This window comes from Amia ocellicauda, chromosome 7 (genome assembly GCF_036373705.1).
Source record: "Amia ocellicauda isolate fAmiCal2 chromosome 7, fAmiCal2.hap1, whole genome shotgun sequence".
NCBI lineage: Eukaryota > Metazoa > Chordata > Actinopteri > Amiiformes > Amiidae > Amia > Amia ocellicauda.
The window spans coordinates 47,148,577-47,160,539 of NC_089856.1; the positions used below are offsets into that span (position 1 = coordinate 47,148,577).

The window sequence follows — 11,963 nt, forward strand, 5'->3', positions numbered from 1 at the left end:
CTGACCCGACACGAGAGCATCCACACTGGCCAGGCACCCCATCGCTGCCCCCAGTGTGGGAAAACCTTTTCCCAGTTGGGAAACCTCAAAACCCACTACCTGGTCCACACTGGGGAGAGGCCTCATCGCTGTGTCCTGTGTGGCCGCAGCTTCAACCAGGCCCAGAACCTCAAGAGACACCTGCGAATCCATGGCAAGGTGGACTGATGCCACACCTCCAGGGTACAAAATGAATAGTGGGCTGCCGTGCTCCTGGAGGTCTAATAGGTATCATCATCATCGTCATTATCATCATCATTAATATTCTTATTTCTTTATTAGCACACACTCTTAGCCAGGGTGACAGTTATACACTTATACAACATATACACTTTTCAAAAAGCATATATATATAATATATAAATACAACCTAGAATACCTGTCCTAATTAAAGTGAACTGAAAATCAAATGCATCAGTAGTAGTTCCTCCAGGACTATGCACAATGGACAGGATTACCATTAGCAGAGAAGCGGTTACGGTGAGGAGGTTTTAGAAGTGCAAGAAGAAGCACAGAACCATAGCAATAAGAAGCAACCTGTAACTTTAGCAGACAGGAGGCTCAGTTAAGTCATGGATGGTCGCTGAGGTAGAGCACTGGAGATCCCTCCAGCACCAGGCTTCCCCACAGCCGATACTCCGGTCTGTGAGCACCGTGAGAAGGCCCGACCGCTATCAAGGTACAGAAACCGAGCGGCAGTGGTCCTGCTCCAAACGGGCACCTGTAATCTGATTGAATTCCTATGAACTTGCAAATGCTCTTGGAAGGCTTTTAGGAATGTGGTCGTGTATTTTTTTTTTTTTTTGATGAGAACCCTGGGATTGTAAATTGGTCATTACTTTGTCCTTTATCAGGGTGGCCATTCTTGGGAGTGGGATGCCTATTTTGAAAACAGAAAACCTACTATAGCCAGTGGTGAAGGTCCCAGGGACATTCAAGCAGGCCAGGCAATAGATGTCTTTACTGCCAGCTTATACATGTTCAATTTCTCCTGTATTTGTTGATATTCTTTGCTACTCAGTTGATCACTGGTCTCTGTTCATATGGGTGGACTAGGGAGATACGCACACACTTTTCAAAGGTCTTTTTGGCTCAAGCTTGCAGTTACGAGGAAGGTGCTGGGACCGGAGGACTTGGTGCTAGGTTTGCTGCATGTGTACACTGAGCGGTGTTGGGATACAGAAAGGAACTTGACAATACAAATCTGTCACATGAATATAATAATAAAAAACAGTCTGTGCTTGTATGAGTGTTTATAATTGTTTGCTTTCACGGATGTGTCTTTGATCTGTCCCAGATTAAAGTATTTCACAGTACGTAGTCACTGGCACACTTTGAGATGGGATGGGATTTTAAAATCATCTTTAAGACGAAATGCATTTAAATGAAGCAACACCGTAATGAAGGGTGGTTGAAGGTAATGAAGATAATACTTATCTGCCGTCGAGTGTTCAGTGATGGAGTGATATCTGCCGTCGAGTGTTCAGTGATGGAGTGACCGATCAGTGGCACTGATTTGAGCAGGAGAATAATGGCACTTTAGGATTTAAGAACAAATTTATAAATCTAAGATGTGTCGGGTCTTTAAGGTATTACTTGAGAAGGACACATGAAACAAAGACCCATAACAATACCACAGTGACACAGGCCTTTGTTTTGTTATGGTCATTGCAGCAATTAAGCAACAGTATTCAGTTTAGCAATGTTGTCTTGCACAATTTTAACATCAATGTCTTTTGTGTCAAATGGTAATGAAAAGGGACAGTGAAAGCATGCGATCATCCTTACTGTTGTCTGTATTTCAGTATAGAGGGAATTTCCAGCATCTGTGATCAGTCCAGAATCATAGGAAAACCACAAGACCATTTGCATAAGACTGCTTCAAAAGGTATTGCAGCAACTAGCAAAGACACGTGGTTGCAATTGGTTGCGCTGGTCCTTGTATTTCATCTTGCAGAAGAAACCGGCAACTATTCTCTCCACTTGACCAAGAAAGAAACAACACAGGCTACAGCCTCTTTGCTTTCTTTTGCACTGTTTCTATCCACAAGGAGCTATACTGAAACACAATTATTTTCCGGAACATATATATATATGGTGTGTGTGTGTGTCTGTGTATATACATATTAATACATCAGAGACTTTGCTTAAATGAAGCCATTTACACTTGTCTGGATGGTGGCCCTGTGCTCACTTGCTTGTAAGTACTTTTTGTCTATCTTTTAATGCTAGAAGTTTTATTTTCCTTGTGTCTGAAAAGAAAAGGAGCAAATTGTCCTCATAGGCACAATCACTAATGAGTTCACGTTGGAGGGGATGGTGATGAGGAAAATGGAGACTGATTTTTTTTTTTCTATAAAGGAAAAACAAATTAAAAATATAACAACATTAAAGCTAATTTAAAAGTTTAAACACATACTAGGGTGTGAGTGAAACTAAATTACGAAGGAAAGAAAATATAACCGGAACCAATTTGAATAAACGGAGATTTCAAAATAAAAGGACCTGTTGTCATGCCATCTGTTGCAATTTTATAAGTGGAAGTGTGAAATTTTGAGAATAAACCAATGCACTTGATAAACCTGTATTTGATTTGCATTTTGTCTGGGTCATTATCTACCTGTTTTTAACTAAATGTATTGAGATTTTATTAAGTGCTAGTCAAATTACATGGTAACCTATTTCCACAGCCCCAACAGTGGCTTTAAAGCTAGGATCGAACTTCTTAACAGATTCTTTCAGAGAAACTGGTAAGTAGAAATCACATTTTTCAATTTGAGCTCTGTTAGGTGGGTGGGGTTTTCTAAATTAAAATTAAACCCACGATTATTTTTAACACATTAGAACAGAATTCATTACCATTGAAGTGCTTATGTTAGGATATTGGGAGTAGTGATGCCGTAGGGAAGCTACAATGACAGGGCAGAGCAATACAGTGGACAAACGGCAAATTGTCCATAAACAAGATTGATTAATTAAAAACTAGAAGAAAAAAAAAAAAATTGAGCACGAGGATGCATGTATGCAAGGATTGTGGTGGAAGGCGAGAATCCTCCCTGAGTTCTTATCTCTCCGTGTGGACAGGCTTGTGTGAAGGACTGGCTTGCGATCTTGCTGATTCTCCGGATGGCACAGTCAGGCTGAGTGGTGGGGCTGAGCGCTGCTCTGGGGGGGTGCAGGTTGTCTTCCTTGGGCAGTGGAGAAGTGTGTGCTCCAGGGGCTGGGACCTGCGCGAAGCTGAAGTGGTCTGCCGCGAGGTGGGCTGCGGGATGCCCATCTCCACCACTTCGCACACGGAATCGGGACGCGTAGACCTAGAAGTCAGCTGCTTGGGGACGGAACGCAATCTGCAGAGCTGTGGACTGAGAGAGACGAGGGATTTCGCCTGCTCTTTCCTAAAAGGAGCCGGTGGAGTCGTTTGTGCAGGTAGGTGGGGAAAAGCTTCTGTTGAAGAGCTGCTGATTGTTACAATGAATCAAACATGCAGTTTCGACATGCGAAGGTAAAACAAATTACAAGATTTGAGGTTGTAGTTTGGTCGTGGTTTGGTTTTGAAAAATGTGATGTCAGGAATGTGACGACACGGGCGTTAAGGTTCTCATAGTAGGTTCTGCCTTGGAAATTCAAAACATCAATTGCAATGATGTTATTATCCTGCATGTCTATTTTGTTAGAGATTTTGTCTTTAACAAAAATCAACTTAATGTAGTGAATAACTGTAATTTCATGATTTTACAATGTTTGTGTTGCTACAGCGGTATTCGGTTCGCATGGTGAGAATTAGGAAAACTCTTGATTTTTGCAGATGCAACCCTGTCACCAACAACTGTGCTTCCGATGACAACTCCTGACTCCCGTAAGTAATGCCACATTTTATTTATTTACACTGAACAAAAATATAAACGCAACATGCAACAATTTCAATGATTTGCGTTACAGTTCATATAAGGAAATAAGTCAATTTAAATAAATTAAACAGGCCTTAATCTATGGAATTCAAGTCCCAAGTGTTGAGGGACGTGCGATTGGCCTGCTGACTGCAGGAATGTCCACCAAGACCCTGGTGAGGCTGACAAGCTGCAGATGAGAGGGTTTCCTCAGTTGTGCAAACCCACAGTGTCATCAGCTCTGCAGGCGGCTGGTCTCAGATGATACCGCAGGTGAAGAAGCCAGATGTGGAGTCCTGGGCTGGCCTGGTGACACGAGGTCTGCGGTTGTGAGGCCTGTTGGACTTCCTGCCAAATTCTCTAAACCGACATTGGAGGTGGCTTATGGTAGAGAAATGAACATTAAATTCTCTGGCAACAGCTCTGGTGGACATTCCTGCCATCAGCATGCCAATCGCATGCTCCCTCAAAACTCGAGACATCTGTGGCATTGTGTTGTGTGACAAAACTTCACATTTTAGAGTGGCCGTTTATTGTCCCCTGCAAAAGGTGCACCTTTGGGATGATCACGCTGTTTAATCAGCTTCTTGATCTGCCACACCTGTCAGGTGGATGAATTATCTTTGCAAAGGAGAAATGCTCTCTTACAATGATATAAACCAAATTTTGCACAAAACCAGAGAGAAATTAGCTAGGCTCTTTCATTTCAGCTCATGAAACATGGGACCAACATGTTGCGTTTATATTTTTATTCAGTATAAGTCATATTTCCACTTCCAGTCCACCTGTTCAGTGTCAACTGAAAAATAACTTTAAATTACAATTGCTATTTATTATTATTATTATTATTATTATTATTATTATTATTATTATTATTATTATTATTATTATTATTATATATTTATTAGAAGACACCATTACCTGGTGTGACTTATCACCAAAAATACCCTTTTGTTCAAAAGTAAATACTATATACAAAATACATCCTAATTAAAGTAAACTATGAATATACCAGAGTCTTTTTGTTAGAGATTTCTTGTATTCTGCTGTTATTATAAATGTAATTTTCATGACTTTATTTTACAGTGTTTGTATTGCCATAGCGTTATTCGGTTTGCAGGGTGGGAATTAATTGTTTAGCTTCTATTTGGAGATGCAACGCTGTTGACACGATTTATCTACAGAAATCCACAACAGTATTTCCCCTTCCAGTCTGGTGGTTTGGTGTCAATTAAACAAAGAACCTTCATTTAAAATTACAAAGATGTATTTTTTAGCAGATTTCCTTACACTATGGAAGCCTATAGCAGACTTAATTCAAATGTAAATGCAAAATAAATCCCACAATTGCATAATTATGTTCCATTTATACACAAATTATTTGGGACAAAATGAAAATGAAAATGCAATGATTATTATTTGACGTATTTTTCACCAAACTAAATGCAACATAAATCCTAATCCTGAAGTCAGATGAAATCATGTGCAATAGTTGCATCAGTGTGCACATACTCTGTTGCTCACAGGATCCAGGAGGTGGCTTCATAGATTTTTTTCAGTTACACAAAACACTAACAAAATTGTGTTGATTTAGGCAACCCCCCACATTGGATTCACATATTTACTCCACTTAAAACAAATAAATACATGTTGTGATTGTCAGTGGATTATCATTCCAGCTCTGTATTCATCTGCCTATCCACTCAGCCATTTTTCAAGATGTGTCTGTATGTCACATAAGATGCAGGGTTGTAATACTGTGATTGGTTCCATAGGCAGACTGACAATCTGGCAATTCTGGCAAATGCCAGAAGGGCCGGTCCATTTTTCACTTCAGTGGGCTGGTCAATTCCCATGTGGGCCGGTTGTCCTGTGTGGATTTGTGGACCGCACTTTGCCGCCACAGACTGCACTTCACCAGCACCCAGGCCGCAGCCCTCGCCCCCCCACCTGCTCTCCTCAGTGTGGGTAAAAGTCCAAGACCATGATTGGTTCCACCAGTGCATAGTGTGTGGATCCCTAGGGGTCTTCACAGTGACTAACCATGAATGTGACCTGTAAGGGTTAGGAGTGCAGGTCTAGCAGGTCTCCTCTTCTCAAGTCCTCTCTTTCTCCTGATCTAGATTCCAGCTTCTCTTCCATGTCGAACTTCTCCAAAGCTTACACTGCAGTTAAAGTGTTCGGCCTGATCGCAATGATAGTGGCTGTCATTGTGACCGAAATCAAGACCAGACCGAGAGGTGAGTTTTCATCTGGTTGGAAACACGAGTATATACAGTTAGGTCCATGAATAATTGGACAGTGACACAATTGTAATAATTTTGTCTCTGTACGCCACCACAATGGATTTGAAAGGAAACAATCAAATGTTCTTTAAGTGTAGACTTTCATTTTTAATTTGAGGGTAGTTACATCCAAATTGTGCGAACGGTGTAGGAATTATACCCATGTTTATATGTGTTCTCCCCAATTTTAGGGGCTCAAAAGTAATTGGACAAACTAACATAATAATTAATTGGGAGTTTCAATACTTGGTTGCAAATCCTTTGCAGTCAATGACTGCCTGAAGTCTGGAACCCATAGACATCACCAGATGCTGGGTTTCTTCCCTGGTGATGCTCTGCCAGGCCTGCACTGCAGCTGTCTTTAGTTCCTGCTTGTTCTTTGGGCGTTTCACCCTCAAATGCCCCAAGAACAAGCAGGAACTAAAGACAGCTGCAGGACAGGCCTGGCAGAGCATGTGGTCCGATCCAACAGACGAGCTACTGTAGCTCAAATTGCTGAAAAAGTGAATGCTGGTTCTGATAGAAAGGTGTCAGAACACACAGTGCATTGCAGTTTGGGGTATGGTATCGCGTATGGGACTGGGTAGCCGCAGACCAGTCAGGGTGCCCATGCTGACCCCTGTCCACTGCCAGAAGCACCTACAATGGGCACGTGAGCATCAGAACTGGACCACGGAGCAATGGAAGAAGGTGGCCTGGTCTGATGAATCACCAGTTCAAGGTGTTGACTTGGTCTCCAAATTCCTCAAATCTCAATCCAATCGAGCATCTGTGGGATGTGCTGGACAAACAAGTCCGATCCATGGAGGCCCCACCTCGCAACTTACAGGACTTAAAGGATCTGCTGCTAACATCTTGGTGCCAGATACCACAGCACACCTTCAGAGGTCTAGTGGAGTCCATGCCTTGACGGGTCAGGGCTGTTTTGGTGGCAAAAGGGGGACCTACACAATATTATGTTATGGCTGATCGGTGTATATTAGTTCATTAATATTTGAATACTGTTTAACCAGCTTCAAAAGATGTGTTATTAAATTATGTGTTGATATACTGAATCCCCTTGGTTGTATTTGTTTATTACAATATATCTAGGTGGAGGAGCTGGAGCTACAATCCCGAGAGCCAGAGGGTGAGGAGCTGGAGCTGCCGGCCCCGGGGTATCCCATGTCCGGCAGGGAGGAGCTGGAGGCCCAACCCCCTGAAATGTTTTGTATATATTCACATCAACATATTACTCTCACCTCTGCACTCAGCTGATTTACACACATGCATTAATTTGGAAAACCATAGGTTCCATTATAAACTCCTTTCATTTCCATCAATCAATTCACTCAAATCATAAAATCTCCCAGTTATAACCCTGTTACAAATATTTGAGTAAAACAAATATTATGTCACAAATATTCAGACATAAAAGTTTGTGTTAGACCTTTTCAGAGGCACGTTGGAGCAGCAGTGATTGTTCAAGAGAGGTGGCATATATATATACCCATATATACCCCGTGTTTGATTAAATCATTGTGGTGTGCCAGCTTAGCTATACATTAAAGTAATCTGCTCATGCAAAGTACTGTCATTTACCCATGATAACCCACTGAAGTTTCTCCAGTTGGCAGGACAGCATCTGAAAGGGTAACCCAGAATATGGGCTTCATAGGTGGTATTTTGTCACAGGGAGGGAAGTGTGAACAGTGTGATTCTGTCTACAGCAATGCTGTGGCAGTGTAGACAGATAGATTTGGCTGGACATTTGGTAAGAGTGAATTCAGTGTATTCTTTACCTGTTCCAAATCACTATTCCTGCAGGTCTCTCCCTTTGCATTTTGTGTTTGCGATTTCAGACATTGAAACACATACTTGATTCTTTGAAATTCAAAACAATAAGGCACCTGCTGAAAAACAGGCATTGTAATCTGGGGCTGGACAGGAAATGTTCATATGACACTGAATTGTGTGGATTTGTCTTATTTGAATGAGAAAACTAAACTGGGAGGATGAGCAAAATGTAAGAAAAGAAAATATAAGTTCTCTTAAGGGCTATATATACAGCTGCAATCAGAAATATTCACACCCTTTCTTTGAATTTGGGAAATATGTTTGTTAATTAAATATTCTCTAAACTATACCTATTGATGAATCCAATTGTATATCCTGTATTAGGAGCCGTTCAAGACATGATCAAATGTGATGCAAAAACATTTGAAGTGAGAATTGTTGAGCATTAGATCCATTGATTTTCATTAATAATAATAAGGATATGAGAGAGAAAGGTACATGCACATTACATTATACAAGCAAAAAAGCAAGAAGTCTATTATTCTCCTCTTTTTAGTTAGTTTTTTATGAAAAGAGCTAAATTTACAGTCATATACTTAATTCCTACAGTTACAAAACACCTGCTTTTAAAAAATCCATCACCTTAAATGTACAAATGAGATAAGCTATAGTATGGTACAAGTTTGACAGACCGGAAAGAATACAACTGGAACATAATTAATTATGCATCAAAATTTACTTTTTGGAAATGACTAGGGAGTTTGCATATTTAAATGGTTTTGTTTGTTTATGGAAATAACCATACATGTGAAACACCTGTTGTGTGGAGAGCACTGACCAACGGAAGCAGAACATATATATTTGTAGCCTGTCAGCTGGAATTAATATTGAAATAAACAAACAAACAAATAAATACATAAATAAAAGGTAGTAAAATCAAAGCATTTTTAACACACCTTAACCGGGCCCATGACACCAGTGCATCTCCGAGAAATGCTTTCTGGAGTCTTGAAATTCTAATAGAGATGTGCTGAATGCAAATATTGTATTATATGGTTTTGTCACAGCCACATTAACAAATGGGGAAGCATTGGGAGATAAGAAATATATGTGCATGCAGTGTAAGCAAACACTTTGTTTTTTCAGATAACAAAAACCTGCTAGCAGTTTCTAACCTCCTACAGCATCAAAAACATTTTCTGTGGTTTTCTAAATAAATATACAAGCACATTTTGAACCAGTTTCACTACACACACGCATGAATGATAGATCTCTCTAGCTCTCTGTCAGCACAAGCCCTGAAGAGCTTCAACCCATCCCTTGTTCCTCCAGACTGATTGTCACTCATGGATCCTTTCCTCATCATCTCAACCTCCGTCCTCAACACCACCAACAATACAGCAACGGGCATACATATCTGCGAGGACAGAATAGCTTGTTTCATGTCCTCCATGATAGTGGATTCTATCAGTGCCATCCTGGGTTTTCCAGCCAACCTGAGGACCCTGCAGGTGCTTTGGGGGAGGGTGACCAAGTCCTCCACTTCAGATGTCTTCATCGGTAACCTTGCAGTCCTGGACACTCTGTTATGCCTATTGACTCCCGTGAAAGCTGTTAACTATTTTCACCCAAACAGCCTGTACCTCTGGAAAGCTGTGATTTTTTTTTTTTTGCACTCAATGAGACGGGGGGTCCATTGTTCCTCTTCTGCGTCTGCCTTGACTGCTATGTAGCCGTGCTTCACCCAGTCCATTTCTTGCACTACAAGGATCTTGCGTACAGAGCCAACTGTTCTGCTGTCATTTGGGTCATTACTGTGGTCATCTCCTTCTACATTACCTTCCAGTCAGGTAAAGAGGCTTCATACATTATAATCAGCATCTTCTGCAGCGCCTTCACATTGATGCTCTTCTGTAACCTCTCCATACTGTGGGCTCTTAGGCAGGCTGGACCGGTCGCCCAAGAAATGCACCCCATTAAGAAAAAAGCCTTCAACACTGTTCTGACCATTTTAGTTATACTGATTTTTAACTATATTGTAGTCGTAATGGTTTTCCCGCTTTATAACATTCTCCCTCGATACATATTAGAGTGCTACATCATTCCCATCGGCCTCACCTTACTTACCATGAGAATCTGTATGCATCCACTGCTCTTTCTGTATAGTGCGGGAGCAATGTCTTGCTTGTGAAATTCAAACTAGGAAGTGTGGGTCAGACAAAACCTCCTGTGCATGACATTTGAGTTATTATTCTATTTATTATTATTACTATTACTAGTAAAAATGGTATGAGTAGTAGTTTGGTTTGGTTAGTCCAAAGTCCCTCTCTGGAATTTCAATTCATACCAAGTGCAATTCTACTACTTTAAAATTGTTTACACTTTATTTGAAATAAACTTTTAATTCTCTGAATTTTTCCCTGGAGTGTAGTTGAACACATGTACATTGATAACGTGCCTCTACAATGTCTTGACAACATTTTCTGAAGTCTACAAATATGTGCCACAAAGCCGTATTGGTCTGTGTTCACCTTGCTGCAATGTTGCCACATTTTTATTTATTTAGCATGTGTTTTAGTGTGTTTTAATTTTTATGATCCTTATTTTTATATACCTTTAATATTTTTTTTTAATCTGACGTATAACATCATCTCCAAAAATATATTAGACAATTTTACAGTTTTGATAGTTTCTTCAATCTAAACTGGTCTCATTTATACATATGTATTTTATTGTTGGATATTGTTTTGTATGTATTTGAAGAGCAAGGTGTTGCTCTCTCTATCGTGTGTCTGTAATGTGCTTTGGGATGTCCTGACATAAATGCTCTATATAAAATAAAGATGCTGATTTTCATGATTGGTGTGGTTACTAACACAAGGCATATGTTAGTGAATGACTCCCATCCAGCCACTTGCAGGTTTGCTCCTGGTCATGGTTGTTCAACCCCAGCCAGCACTCAGCACTCCTGTGAATATAGAGCACAACAAACCTCATTGTGAATCTGAATGAGTGTAGTCTGGCCCACAGAGGACGTCACACTGAATCATGCCGCAACACTTCCACAGCTGCTTTTAATCTAATCATCCTGTGAATTATTATTATTATTATTATTATTATTATTATTATTATTATTATTATTATTATTAATATTATTATTATTATTATTATTGTCATCATCATTATTATTTATTTATGGCCAGACGTCTCTCATCCAGGGCAACTTATAGGATACAAAAGCAAAACAAAAGTGCAAAACTACAAATCAGGCACAATACAAATTAGTTTAAAAATTACAGAAGTGCAAAGGTGAAATATACAGGTAATCTAGAATCCAAGTCATACATCCTAGTTCTAACAGCTGACAAGTACCGACAAAATGCACTCAAGTCATAAGTAAGGGACTAATAGGGGATAGGCATAGGGGAAATCACACAAAGAACAGGAGTACTAGCAATGTAACAGTAAGCAGTATGATGAAACAGTTATACAAAGTGTAAAATTACAGAGCTAAACCGTTCAGGAGAATAAACTGCTAAATTACAAGTACAGTCTGAACAGATGTGTATTGAGTAATCGCCAGAAGGTGGTCAGGGATTGTGTTGTCATGACCTCAGTGGAAAGGTCGTTCCACTACTTAGGGGCCAGGGATGAAGAGGAGCAGCTCTGGAGGAAGTGGAGTGGAGAGGAGGCAGGGTTAATCTTGAGGAGGACCGGAGAGGAGAACTTGGCAAATTTGCAGATGATACTAAAATAGGTGGCTCAGCAGATACAATCTCGGCAGCACAGGGTATTCAATGGGACTTAGATAATATTCAGTTGTGGGCCGACACCTGGCAGATGAAATTCAATGTGAACAAGTGCAAGGTAATACGTGCAGGTAACAAAAATGTCCACTATAATTACACTATGGGAGGAACAGAACTAGATGAAGTAATGCATGAGAAAGACCTAGGAGTCTATGTGGACTCCTCAC

At 40.3% G+C, this 11,963-nt stretch overlaps 1 pseudogene; it reads left to right on the top strand.

Annotated features, from left to right (window-relative positions):
- Window positions 1–1,373: 1,373 nt before the first annotated feature.
- Window positions 1,374–10,843, top strand: LOC136753713 (hydroxycarboxylic acid receptor 2-like; annotated as a pseudogene).
- Window positions 10,844–11,963: the final 1,120 nt, after the last annotated feature.